The sequence below is a fragment of the Lactuca saligna genome, chromosome 3, assembly GCF_052625555.1.
Source record: "Lactuca saligna cultivar CGN05327 chromosome 3, ASM5262555v1, whole genome shotgun sequence".
Taxonomy (NCBI): domain Eukaryota; kingdom Viridiplantae; phylum Streptophyta; class Magnoliopsida; order Asterales; family Asteraceae; genus Lactuca; species Lactuca saligna.
Window position 1 is genome coordinate 227,508,340 of NC_136419.1, and position 15,799 is coordinate 227,524,138.

Here is a 15,799-nt window from a genome sequence, read left to right on the forward strand (position 1 = left end):
CCCAGGTCACCGCAGCAAGCTCTGCTGGAGAATAGTGTGCTGTCGTGAACTTCCACCAGTCCTTCGCCCCCAGGCGAAGCTGGTTCAACGCAAATCGAACCCTCAAGTGCTCCGGGCACGAGCACGTGTAAAAACAACCCTCAATATCAGACACCTATCTCATTGCCGCAATCGGATCCCGCATCCCATCAAACTCTAGTGGCTTTGTGTTGCTGAACTCTCGGAACAACAACGCATCACCTCCCTGCAGCCTCGCAGCAGCAACAGCTACGGTAGCCGCTGCAACAGCAGCCTCAGAAAGAGCAGCATAATGCTCGTCAAAAGTCTCAATCAACGTGGTCTTATAGTCCCGAACATCTCTGGTATCTCTGCCCTGATGGCCGCAGCCATCTCCTCATGGATGATCCGGCGGATCTCCTCATCACTAGCCCCGCTGCTCTCTGGCATAGGACGTTTCCTCACCATGATCTATCTCTGAAATACAACATACGATATATTATAAATTCACTCGAGTATACTCGCACTCGATAACTCATCCCTCCTTGATCCCTGGCATCCCAAAGATTCTTACTTGGACTGTACACCGACCCGGTGTTTTCTGTAGTACGGGCCCAATACAAATGTCCGCACCGTATTAGTATACACCCCAAGTCCTCCTCTTCGGGTCCCAAATCCCAAGTACTCGACTATGTATAATCCACTCTCTAACAGATCTCTCATAAGCTCCTCGCTGCTACCTATTCACTCTCAAGCATCTCATAGTAGCTCACATCTCCCTAGGCTAAGGCATCACAAATCAGGGCACTCTAGTCCTAATAGGAATACCTAGCCCACTCTATCAAGAGAATACATCATATCAATCTCATAAACATATAATATAAGGGTATTTTGGGAAATCACCGTTCGGGCGCTGACTGATCGTACACACGTTTCTGCTCTGTGTTTCTCTAAAAATCTTTTACTTGCATTAGAAAATTTCGTTCTCTTTTGAAAATATTTTCCAAATCCTCAGTATGAGTTCAAATACTCCCGAAGGTGTACCCGAATCCCTCAAACCAAGGCTCTGAATCCAACTTGTAACACCATAAATTTCCAAAACAATTTTTCGCATTTATAAAAACATAATTCATTTGTAAATCATAAAAACATCATCGTTTGGAATTCAATGTATAACATATAACAATATCCCAAGATCTCGTATCATAAAATCCCGTGTGTGTACTGATGAAGCTGACGCCTTCCCGCGATCCTCGCTAGTACCTGAAACACATAACACAAAACACTGTAAGCACAAAGCTTAGTGAGTTCCCCAAAATACCACATATAACACATATTAGCCACTCGAGGCTATAACTCTGTGGGTCCGTGCACCCAAACTCTTTGAACCCTCAGGTTCTAACTCTGCAAGCATGCACAACATAAATCACATAGAAGAATGCAGTACAACAAACAATATATATAAAGCAATGTATCACATAACTCTATTTACCTACTCAAGGTAAAGTATAGTGAGAAGACTCACCACGCGTATCTCGATAACTCGTAAATCCCTAAAATCACCAGTGCTCGATCTCCCGAGCTATAGTCCTCCTATAACACAATACATATCTAATTAACACTTCCTAATTAAGGTTGACTAACTCTATCAAGTCAACACCGGTCAACTCTGGTCAATGGTCAATGGTCAACCCCGACTCGTCGAGTCTGGCGTGGACTCGCCGAGTCCCTACGAGGACCCCATTTCCTCTGAATCCCTTCCGACTCACCGAGTCACTCACCCAACTCGTTTACTCAACCCCAGGTTTGAAATCCATGAACAACCCGCACCAACTCGTCGAGTCTGCCAATGGACTCGACGAGTGCATTCCATGCACAACCCCAAACGACCTTCTGAGGTCAGATCTATTTCACTAAATCATAAATCCAGTCCTTCCAAGCTTATTTATCACGTAAAGTTCATGTCTTAGCTCTCATATCACACCTAATGACTCATAAATGGTGTTTTGACCTCAAACACAAAGATCCCAACCCAAAACCTCCATGGATTCATAAAAAGCTTGGACAAAGGGACACTTTGGACCTCCAAGGGTCCAGATCCAGAACCTAACTTGCTTATCGGACCAAATGGGCACTAGATCTAGCCACAAAAGGGCTCAACAAACCCTAAATCAACATGAACATCACCTTAACAGAAAAGGGGTCGAAAATGGTACCTCATATGTAATGTTCTGGACCTCAAATCTTCAGGAGGTTGTTCCTCTTGCTTCCTCTTGGCTAAAACTTCCTTTCCATGCTAAACAACACCTCCAATGGTTGATAATGGCTCCTTCTCTCACTCCACACACTCAAATGCTCTATGGTTTTGCTCTGGGGGTTGGTGAGCACAAATGATGGCCATACGGCCCTTTAAATAGGCCCCAAACCCGAGAAATTAGGGTTTCATTAAACAGCGCTAACTCGCCGAGTCCACCATTGCGACTCGTCATGTCCGGTCATTAATCCGGATGAGAAATCACGTCTCTACTCGGCGAGTCTATGCACCAACTCGCAGAGTTATTCCTCAAAACTCAAAATAAAAACAATAAATATAATACCTGAAATTTTCGGATGTTACACAAATGTCAAACTTGAAAGTCAAAAGTCAAATTTTAGAGTCAAAAGATAAAAATAAAATCAAAAATTAATAACTAAAAAAATTTGGGTTGAAAATAGAATTTAGAAATAAAAGAAATTGATTTTTGGATTAAAAGAGTCAATTTGCGAAATTAGGAACCGAAAAGAATAGGTTAAATTTTAAATTTCGAAGAGATGATACAAAAGGCTTGCTAGTCGAATTGGTAAGGCGTGAATGTTGTTGATCTATAGGCCCCGGGTTCAATCCCTGACACCCTCAATTCCATTCTGTTTTTTTTTATAAAGGCACACTACTGCTTCCGAAGTGAGGTAAGAGCGAGGTAGCTGAGCCGTGGATCCGAGGCAAGACTGAAAACTTGCGAGAACCGAACACCTAGCCGCACAATCCGAGCCGTAAACTGAGACCGCACGCCGGGGCTGCACACCGAGCCGGCTGCACATACCGAGCCGCACACCCTGGCCGCACACCTTCATGAGATTTGCGAAAAAACTACGTTTTTCATCCTTTTTTGCTCTAAAACTCGATCAAAAACTCGTTTTTATGAAAAATGCAAAGAAGAAACCCCCCCTTATTTTTCAGAGATCTATCAAAAAACGCAAATATCTTTTCAAAATAAGATCAAATAAGCTCCAGATCTAACAAATTGATTGATACAATCCAAGCTCTGATACCACTTGTAAGTCCCTAACTTTCTTGTAATTTCCTAAAGTCCTTAGTCTTGGCCTTGTGGGTTTCATTCTTGGCCTTCTGCATGTTCCAGTCAACACCGCGCGATTGTGACTTCGAATGATTTCTTTTGTAGAGTTTCCCACAAGCTCCCCCTTGAAAAATAAGAAATAAAAAAATAATGTTATTTTTGTTTTATTTTTTTTTTCAGAAAATATCAAAAAATCCAAAAATATTTTTTGTGTACTAATGTTTCTTTTAGTTTTGTTTTGTCTTGAAAAATGAATTCAGATGTAGATGAGACTCATGGAGTTTGTATCGAGATTTCTAAGACAAAGCTTCTTCCGTGAGCATCGAAGAATTTTCATTCGAAGGAGCAAGAAATGAAGATTATTCTTTAAACATTCAATCCTTCAACCCTAGAAGCAAGGTCAAGCTGCGCTTGAAGATTATGTGACAGATTGCATTGAAGCCTCCTTAATGAATCTGCTACTATCTATAAACCTGTTGAAATGATCCAGAAGATTCGTTCTCACTGTTCTCTTTGAAGATTCTAAAGTTGAAAGCGCCATCTTTCATGAATCTCTACAAGAAGCCTCGTCACCCAATGTGCGTTCAATGTCAAAATCTACAAAAATCCCAACTACTCAAGATAAAGTCATTTATTGAAGATTCATATGTTCATCATGTTGATGTGAAGAAATTTGAAGATGATGCTGAAGCCAAGCTCCCAATGAAGATTAACAAGAAAAACAAGCTACTTTTTAGGGGGAGCTTGTTGGGCCAATTAGAAAAGAAAGCTATAAACCAAGGGGGAGATTGTTGGGTCAAAAAATTAATTTATACTTTGCTTTTCTAAGAAAATATATTTTTTTGTAATTTTGTGGCTATGTACGGCTACACATGTGTGTGCGGCCGCACACCCTGTGTACGGCCGCATACGCGTGTGCAGCCGTACACTCGTGTGCTGCTGGTGGCCCATGTCTCATATATATAGGGTGAGGAATGTAAGGCTAGAGAGAGAAAAAAGGAGGAGCATGTTCTAGAGAGAGAAAACAGTGTGTGTTGTATGTAAATCTTGTATTTGGATCTCCATTCTAATCATCAAATAACACAAGATTCATCATCTTCTTCTTCTCCTTCTCTTCTATATTGATCTGACATCATCCAATTGAATGAGATTCCGTACCATCAATTGGATCTGACTGATATACAAGCAGTATTGGGGACTTACACTTCATAGCCTCAACATGAGCCTCACAGATTTCCTCTAATAAATGGGTAATCATAGTCATCCGCAAACATACATCCTTGATTGACGAAATAACCGCCTTGTGGCTGAGAGAAGTAGCTACCACGTTGGCCTTCCCAGATGATAAAGGATCTCACAATCATAATCCTTCACCACATCCAACCATCTATGTTGCCTCATGTTTAGATTCAGCTAATCCACCAAGTATGTCAGACTCTTGTGGTCCATGTAAATAGTACAACGAACCCCATAGAGGTAATGTTGCCAAATCTTGAGGGCAAAAACCACAGCCTCGACTCGAAATCACATGTAGGATACTTCACCTCATGAGGTTTCGGCTACCTTGAACCGTAAGAGATGACATGATCCAGCTACATCAAAAATGCACCCAAACCCATGATCAAGGCATCACAATATACCACAAAGTCCTCAACACCCTACGACGGGATCAAAATCGGCACCTCACACAATCTCTGCCTCCGAGTCTCAAAAACTGCCCACTACTCAAGCCCCTAAAAAAGGTGATGGTTTTCTTCATCAACCGGGTCAAAGGAATCACTATCTTGGAGAAATCCTAAATGAATCTCCAATAGTAACCTGCCATAAAGGTAAATAGTACAACAAACCCCATAGAGGTAATGTTGCCAAATCTTGAGGGCAAAAACCACAGCCTCGACTCCAAATCACATGTAAGATACTTCACCTCATGAGGTTTCAGCTACCTCGAACCGTAAGCGATGAAATGATCCAACTACATCAAAAATGCACCCAAACCCATGATCAATGCATCACAATATACCACAAAGTCCTCAACACCCTCCGACAAGATCAAAATCGGCACCTCACACAATCTCTGCCTCCGAGTCTCAAAAACTGCCCGCTGCTCAAGCCCCTAAAAAAGGTGATGGTTTTCTTCATCAACCGGGTCAAAGGAATCACTATCTTGGAGAAATCCTAAATGAATCTCCGATAGTAACCTGCCAATACCATGAAACTCTGAATATCAGATGGTGACCTTGGAACCTCCGACCTCATCACCGCCTCGACCTTGGCTAGATCCACCAAAATATTGTTATGCTTGACAAGGTGTCCCAGAAACTACAACTCACGTAACCAGAACTCGCACTTGGAGAACTTTGCATAAATCCTCTATCCTTCATTAAAGTCTCCAATACCTCTCTCATATGCTCCTCGTGTTGTTCCTGAGTCTTAGAATAGACCAGGATGTCATCGATAAACATAATCAATGATCGTTCTGTTATAGGACTGTATATGCGATTCATGAGGTCTATGAATCCAGTTGGAGCATTAGTGAGCCCGAGGGTCATCACCACAAACTCATGATGACCATATCGAGTCTGAAAGGCCATCTTCTGCATATCCTCCTCTCTGAGTCTCATATGATGATAACCTAAACACAGATCAATCTTGGAACACCAAGATGTGCCCTGAAGCTAGTCAAATAAATCATCAATCCTCAATAGTGGATAACGGTTGTTCATGTTAGATTATTCAACTCCTGGTGGCCGATACACATCCGATGTGACCCATCCTTTTTCTTCACAAATAAGATTGATGCTCCCTATGGTGAACTACTAGGCTGAACAAATCCCTTGTCTAACAGCTCATGTAGATGTGTAGATAACTCCTACATCTTTGGAGGTGTTAATCGATAAGGCGCCTTGGCTATCGGAGTCGTACCTAGAACCAACTCAATCTGAAACTCCACCTAATTCTTCGGAGGCACTCCGAGAAGATCCTCCAAGAACACGTCTGTATAATCCCGAACAATAGGCACATCATGCATAGTAATCTTATCCTTCTCTGAGGTATGCATCACATAGGCCACAAACTCAAAACATCCCTGCTGAAGATAGCGCCTGGCCCTCACCACCGAACAGAGAGCCAACCAACGCTGAGCACCCGCACAGTGGATCACCAATTCTTTCCCAGTTCAGGTTCAAACTCGCACCACTTGTATCCCAAAATCAATCATTTCCCTATTAGGGCTCAACCAATCAAACCCTACAATGTCCTTGCTCTCACGCATGGGAATAAGAACCAAATCAATCAGATACTGCTTGTTGAATAACTCCAATGTACATCCTCGGTGAACCCGCAATACTCGCATCGGAAGGTCGTCATAAATCTCTACCTCTAATGGATAATCCAGCTCTCCCGGAGTACCGCCAAACCTCTTGCTAAATGCAAGAGATACAAAAGGATCGGGTACCTCTCAAATCGAATAAAACCAATGGAAGACTATTATTCACAAGGAATGGTCCTAAGCAATAATACATACATATAAAATGATAAATAACAAAAATAAAAGGATAATGAGAGGATGCATGTCAGTGACCACATCGGGTGTTGCACGAGCCTCCTTAGTTGTCAGTTGAAATGCCCTACTCCGAACAACTGCCGCCTTCTCCTTACCTTGGCGGCCATCAATGATCCCCAAGGTTGCCAGATCAGGTGTTGCTACTGGTCTCAACGCTACTAAACTTAGACAATTAGACTTATCATGGCCCTTATAATTGCAATGGAAGAAAATCATATCAGATCCCTAGGTGGTAATAGTGGTGGTAGAATCCCTGCCGAAGTTCCCTGTCTTGCCGCACTTGTAGCAACCCAGACCACCCGCTCTACAAACTCCATCATGAGCCTTGCCGCACTTGCCACATCAGCTCCGAGCCTGCTGGTCCTTCGATATAGAACTGAAGCCCTTAGTTTTCTTAACGGAAACCCCCCGTCGTCTGTCCGTGCTCTACCTTCCTCTTCCCTATATGCTCCAAATAAATTTCCCACTCCTGGGCCCTAGCTATCATATCATCCAATGTCGGACAGGCGGAAAAACTAAGAAACTCCCTGATATCTGTTCTCAGCATGTCATTGTATCGGGTCTTCCTTATCTCCTCGTCTGCAACGTATTGGGGTACCAATAAAGTTCTCTCTTGGACTTTGGCGGTGATCACTATGACGATCTCAGTTGTCTTCCACATATCCAAGAACTCCTTCGCAAGTTGTTGCACCTCCACAGCCGGTTCAAACTCTACTCGAAACCGAGTCATAATGTCCACACAGGTCATTGACTCAATGGTTGGGGCTCCAAGTGTATAGCCAACTTCCTCCCACAAATCCCGAGCTTTCTCCCTCAGACATCCTGCAGCAAACCTCACCTTCGACCCCTCGGTGCAGAAGCTAGTCATTTGGGAAGACTCAATATTTGTAATCTAACACCTAGCGGCAATGTGGACCTTCACCCCAAAGAACTCCGACGCACCATGTCACACCCCCAAACCAGAACGGCGGAAACGTTCAAGGGCGGATGACTTCATGTGGTAACGTAACAACAATTACAATATGATGCCAAAATATGAATTTAAAGTGGCGCCGCAGCATCCCTTCTTCAAAAGCTGTTTGGTACTTGTAATTACTGAATCCCTGGGACATACAAGTAGTTTTGAAAGAATAGATCAGCATTTAAGCTGGTGAGTTTCATAAGTATTAAATGACAATGTTTGTATGAAATGAAATGTTTTGTTTTTGTTTGTTTGTTCCTAGAAAATCCCATATTTTCTACTAGCATAAATGTAGCCTTCTATCAAGACCAATGTTTGTTTCTAGAAAATGTATGCACGTATAAAATTTCCAATACATTAGAAAAAACCCCGTAAATCAATGTGTTTTTAATACTCCATGTGATTTTTATAACCATGCTATTGACTATAATTGCCTATACACATCGTTCTTCAGGCATTGGAATGTTCTGACGTTTGTCACCCCAAATGGTGTACTATAGCTAACAATCAGGGCGCGGGGTTGTCAAGCCCGTATAGATCTATACACAAACACCATGCTCCCCCTCCAAGGGATTCTGGTATATAATACAGGACTTGAAAATGTGTACTCGAACATACGTGAAGTTAATGTCTCACAAAACTTAGTATAAAAACAGATTTACTTGTGAAAATGTTCGTTTGTTCTTGTAGGTGAAAGTAAACTTCTTGAAATAGTGTTTCTAGTATGTAACAGTTCATGATGTTCTCGTAAAACTATATAGGTATATTTTTGATGTAGAAGACAAGTTTGTAAACAAAGCATATATATGTATATGGTTATATATATATATATATATATATATATATATATATATATATATATATATATATATATATGTATAAATTTTAAAAGATGATTTGGTATATTTCGTAATTGTTGTTCATATTCTTACGTTTTTATTAGAAACTTTGCATGAAATAATCCTTAAGTTTGATACTAAAGACCTTTTTTAAAAATGGTAATTAAACAAATTTAAATGATTGTGTTTTAACTTCTTTAATGTATAAACATTGATCAAAAATGTTAGAAGGTGTTAATAAATCTATAAACCACTTTTGACAGTTTTACCCTTTACTGTCCCTGTTTTTAGAAAACTCATAGAAAAATCATCGTAAGTTAAAAACTGAATCTGTCACCTCTGGGAGTGTATAAAGTGAGTCTACTTTGTTCCGAATTTTTATTATGATTTTTAGTGGTCTCAAACTAGTGTGAACATGAACATCTTCACAGATTGGTCCGAAATCACTTCTGAAATGACAGGCAATATTATAAAAATCGCCATAAATTGTAGAAAAATCGTATCAACGTGTGCGAGTAGTCTTTAGAAAGGTATAAACTTGAACTATTTTAATATTGTATAGTTTTGAAAGATATTAAGTTTAAGATGGTCAAAAAAGTCCATGAACAGGACTCAACTTTTCTGTAGAAAGCTGTCATTTAAATTTAAGTTATGTTTAATGTTCTAACTTGTATCCCCCCCCCCCCCCCCTTAAAACTTGAAGAAAACATGAAAACGTAGGGTTATGAACTCAAATTATGTGAATACTTGAAGAATGGAAGGTTGAAGATGAAGAACTTTTGGGTGTTGGTTTGATGCTCCAAAACAGCCACTGTTTTGGCTATGTTGCTGTCACGAAAACTTCCCAGCAAAAGAGTAAGAAAAAGGGTAGTTTACTCACTGTTTTGAATCTATAATTTTGAGTAGCCTAACAACTAACTCCCAGGGGTATTTGGTGGTAGAAATATCAAGCAAAAAGAAGGTTTAAATAGGTGAAATGGTGGCTGAAACACAAAAGGGACAACAACCCTTTAGTTCATGGTTTTGATGGCTTTGGAAGGAAATTCTTGTGCTTGAAAATGAGATGAAGGTTGAGAGTAATTCCCTGGAGTATTTGCTGGTCAAATGAGGGTAAAATGAAGAGGAAATTTCGTGGATATGAAGGAGGAAAGAGTGGAAAAGGATAAGGGGACAAAACCTAGACTAGCTTGTGATGGGATGTGAGTTTAAGTGATGTGATCTTGTCTAGCCACTTGCATGGGTGGTTGCTTAGAGATAGAGTTAGTTAACTAACTAACTACTAGTTATTTAGTTAGTTAGGAGTTCTAGTTAAGGAGAGGGAAGGTCTTAATCTCGAAAATTAGAAGAGGGATTAATAAGCATTCTTAGTAAAATGTCTTAAGTGATTAAGCACTTATTAGTTAACTTGGCACATATCTCCACCAATTCTCTTATCTTAATTGATTTAGAAATCATATTCCTTACATGAAATAACTTAAATCATGACCCATTACTAGTCATTCACTAGATAATAATACATATGTACAAATACATACATGTATACTTAGTATAAAATAACAATGTAGTTTTTATGTATTTGAACTTTAATGTTTATGTTTTATTCTTTTTATTCAAAAACACTTAAATACATTCTAATTATACCTTATAATAATTCATTTTATATTTTTATTTATTTAAATATAAAATTTATTGACCAATGTATAATTTCGTGACATTTAACCGGTTAACCATATCGTTAAACAGGCTTTGTCACTTTGGTTCTTATATTTGTCAAATTTAGATCCTTCACATCTATTAAGCAAACGTTTTAAATAGAACCTAACTTACTTATCAACTAGAGACATGTTGATACAAAAATTAAGTTTTTTGCGTTTAAATGATGTTATATGCTAATTTCACAAACCGGTGATGGTTCGTAGTCATACATCATAACGAAATTTATCAATAGTTACTTGTTTTATATTTCACAATAACTTATTTAAATAAAAGAGGTTAAATTCCTTCAACCATTCTTGATAAAATACTCATATTGCTTAATAATCAAAACATAGGATCGCACGATCGTTCCTATTTTTACCAATTGTTACACCCCACATCCATTACAATCCTTGAAGGAGAGAGTGCGGGCTCTGTGCTGACTAGCAGCCAGATCGTACCTAAATATCCGAAGGCAATCCTCCATCAACTCGATGATATCTTCATCGATCGACCCAAATATTACTGGGGTCACCTTGAGGATGCCTCTAGTAATCTCAGACGCACTAAACACAAGTAAACCCTCATCAATTGGTTCGATGCCTGAGCCCGAAACTAGATCTAGATACTGAACCTCTTGCCCCACCACATGTCTGTTGGCTTTTGATCATAAGACATCCTATGTGCTCATACAAACCCTAATGCTTGGATCTAGGTTTCTCTATTGTACATGCTTTGAATCCAAGACTATAAACCCTAATTCTAGCATACATATAATCATATTAACATGAGAATAAGTTTATAGTGTTACCTTGATTGTTATGTAGCAATAACAATCCCAAATCTCCTTGTATTGACTTTGGAAGGCTTAGAGTCACAAGTGTCACTCCTCTAATGGCTCACAAACACCATAAGCAAATGGAGAAGGTATAAAGAGAGAGGTGAGAGGTTAGAATTCGTATCTAGGACCTCTTGGGAAGGGATACACGAATTCATGGCCCTAGGGGTGTTTATATAGGTGTAGAGATAGGGTTTCAGTCATTATCCTTATCTAGTTAATTATCCATTAAGCAACCAATAAGATAATCCTTGAATTCTTATCATACTCGAATTCTAAGGGATTTACACCTCAAATTCGTTCACCATATATATAAGATAATCCTTACCTTATTTTGTAACTATCACATAATTACAATTCAGCCCCTCTAGTTTAATTAATTACATTTGATCACAAAACTAATTCTTAATTAATTATTGACCAATATTAATTAAACAAATATGATTTCTCCTTTAATATATTATTCTTATAACATATTAATAAATCATATTATCGTCTCTCTCTTTATTCATTTCTCCAATCAAGTTGCTTTGGTGAAGGCAACCCAAAAGGACCATGCACCATCGGGTCAAGTACATACCAAAATAGTTATGGACTTAGACACTAATCCAACAGTCTCCCACTTGGATAAGTCTAACAACTATTCTGCGTATGACTTCAGATCCTGATCTGCAATCGTAGCTTTCCAAAGCCGTTGTCAACTCTGATCATATCAGATACGCGTGTCCTTAGATAAGGGATCATATATATTCCTCCATTCTAGATATCGTATGAGATATGATTTCTAATCATTCTCTTTGTACTATATCTCGATTTCTGATTTATGACGACAGACTAATTGAACAAATCAAATTAGCCCTAGCCCGGCCGAGCATTTACGTATGTCATCACTAAACCATCGAGGGGCCCAAAGATATCGCTTTTATCCTACATTGGATAAAAGGAACGGATAAACTTTGATACAATGCTTGCTTGCACTCACTCACCGAATTACACACAACAATATGTTTTATAACACCAAGTTACTGGTGCGTTTACACATTATCAATGTGCAACCGATTCGCAAGATACAACTCACACATATCGGTTTCAAGAATATAAGATGTTATCGTCTCACCAATCACTCGTAATACAATTCATGGAGTGATCCAAGTGAGCGTGGGTTTAATCCAATGCTCAAATCATATTCGTAAGCACTCATGAACGTTGCAGCAAACATTTGCTTATGTCTAATACTCTTTTAGACAATCCACACACCAATTCACGACAGTCTTCATTCATATCTACTTCCAACATATGAACGACTGTGGCCCGTTTGAATAATTCGATTATTCTTAATAAACTCAATTATTCTGGAAGTCAAAACATGCAAGGTGAAACACAAGAATAATACTAATCCCATATGGCCTCAAACCTTTGAGTATAAACAAACACGTTTTATTTATCACCATATCGATTACTCATTATTTGTCGTTTCGGGTAATCAACTTCGCATTTGAATTCCAACACTTGTCCCATGCTCCTAGCATGCACACAATGTTTACCTATGGTTCTTACTTTTGCGAAATAGACAAATTGAACACATTTCCAATCATTCTCATTTTACAACACCAAATCCTTTTTCTTAAGTGTAAGAATGTCAAATTCTTGTTACTTATAGAATATACTAGATTCTAACACTTTATGCAACGATCCTTTTGTAATGTCACTGCACCAAAGTTTCAAAGACTATTGCCAATGATATTACAAATTCCTCTATCGGAAATTGTTACAAGACAATTCCTTAGATATGATGTCTCTCACTCAAAGTACATTCCTTTGAACATTCTTTCGCATAAAGTTTCTAATCTAGACATAGATTTTACTTCCCAACATGGACACACTTCCATATTTTCTATATGACAACTCATTCTTAATAGAATCTTATCTATTCGTAATGATGTCGATATCGTCCATCCAATATGGAAACACTTCCATAATTTCCAATACTATACTTCCAACTACTCGCAAGCGACCAATCCTCGTCGAACTTTGGATTGTCCTTTGATAGTTGTTTAATTATTTTAGTCAAAACCAATTCTAGTCCCTTTTCCCTCTAAATGCACTATACATTTGGAAAATTTTAGAATGGTCAAACATTAAAGCATTCGCAATCGATCCTATACCCGGAGCGTATGGGACACGACACATAATGTTTTATTTGCTATGTTCTCAAAACTCGAATTGCGAAGAGGAATGCCATAATCACAATCGAAATTTTAAGAACACACTATGTACCTTTGACTAAATTTATTAACATTCCACAACCTAATCCTTTAGATTTGAAATGAAGCATAATATTCTCTCCCTTAATTATAGCAAAACAACCTTTCAACTCTTACAACTTTGCAAAGTATGACTCTTGTTTTCTATAATTAATATTTCCAACTATGCAATACGTGCCTTAATAATCATACAATCATAACATTTATACTCCCACTATCATGATGATTATTATAAAACATAACACTTATGCTCCCACTAGCTTCGACATGTATTCATAAACATCTTAACTTTCAGAAAAACAATACTTATTGAATTTCTTAAGTTCATGTTTCTAATACTTAGTGCTTTGATAATCTTTTATCAAGGCTTCTTGAACTTATACACCTTTGCCTTAGATAGTTCATATGTGTGTCTTAACAATTAAGACTAATTGCCAAACCTCACAATTCAAATTATGGAAAGGGATGCCGTAACCATGATCAAATTCGAGAATGCAATTTTACAATCACTATCTTCTTAAAATCTTTCTTTGTGAAAGCATTTTCTCACAATCATTTTCATGAAGGAGGAAATCTTATGACACTTAGATTTAATGGTGTATTTGTTCCTATCCATGTGAATTTGTTAAAACAAATTTTACAACAAATTCAGACTCATATGGACCGAACTTTCTTAATCTTGATTTCTTGCCTTATGGTAGCACAGCTGCCCACCACGTCTTCCAAGTAGTTGAGCATCTCACCTTTTTCCTATCAATGTACCTTCCATTGATCAAGGTCCTTGCCTTTTATGCATTCAAATGAGAACTCATAGGACTCACATGCATGATTAACTTGATTGGATTGGCACAGAAACAAAATAATGTCTTCACGATAGGTTGTAAACCTCAACTTGTGTGCTAGTGATGATCGATAAGGTTTATTTGATTTTTTCTTGAAACCTTTCAAGACCATTAAGACTCCCACTGACTCCTTGACATATAAGATTCTCTTGTCAATAAACATTTGTTGACAACCAAATATTCAAGAGTTAGTGTAGCTTTTATCAAAAGACTTCATAAATTGGTCTTAGTTGGTCTCTGTCTTATCCACGACATCACAACTTTCCACAATTGATGAATGTTATAAACCTTCTTAATACTATTCACTCAATGTCACAATCTTGACTTTAAGACTTGTTTTGGAACGAAGTATGATTGACTTCTTGATTTGACCATTTCTTCAATCTTTGATTCCTCTTCTTGGACATACAATTGTACCAATACTCACTTAGAGGATCAATTGAGATATGGTTCTCAATCATTAAGACCTATCATAAAGCATAAAAGCTACTCTCCTTTCTTCTTAGAATGGAGAAACTCTTATCTTTCTGCCTACTTGATTCTTCTTATTCGTTTTGCTATTGATCTAAACCCTTTAATCAATTCAAAATTAGACTTAATCTTGTAAGTGTAATCATATTTACTAAGCCTTTAGTAAATCATGACGAATATCTTTGTTACTCTTAAGGTGAACTTGATCAACACACAACTTTGTGTACTCGATCTCCTAGTCCTTCGCTTGACACTTTGTCAATGAATTAGTCTAATTTCCAAATACGAAATTTCTCATTCATCGTGCATCCACGTTGCATGATTCCAAGTTTCTGTCCAATTGAAACTTGGGCGATGAGAAACTCTCCCTATTTGGTAAATTCTTGACATTTCCATAAATAACATGACTAAGAATCACATCCATTCGTTGTAGAAATATTCAAACATCAATTTCCATAACGATTTCATTGCAAGGAAATAAACAAATAAATAAGTTAAACAAAATTTGTTTTATTTATAAAAGCAGCGGAAAAACATTTGTCCTTACAATGCAAAATCTATTGAAAACTATGTAAAAGGAAAATTTCTAACAACTCTATCATAACTATCTAAGCTCAAAATCCAATCTTCAAGTCCATGCGATCGAGATTCATCACTTGTGATTAGATTCATCTTGCTCTCTTATCAAGCTTCCTTTCTTTTCACTGATCCTTCAAAACATTCAAATGCAATCTTATCACATCATGTATTAAGAATCAATGAATAGGAACTTAATGGAGTTAGATAGTGGATTCTTACCTAAAGCGTAGTCATACTTTTGACTCTCCCATATCTTAGATCTCTTAGGTAAATAGGGAAACTTCGTCTCCAATGCCCCTTCTCTTGGCAATAAAAGCAAATTGATTTTTTTTGGAACAACACATGGAACTACTTCAGACATCGCCTTTCACTTATGATCAAACTTTTCGATCATTGCATGTCTTCCATTGCCATTG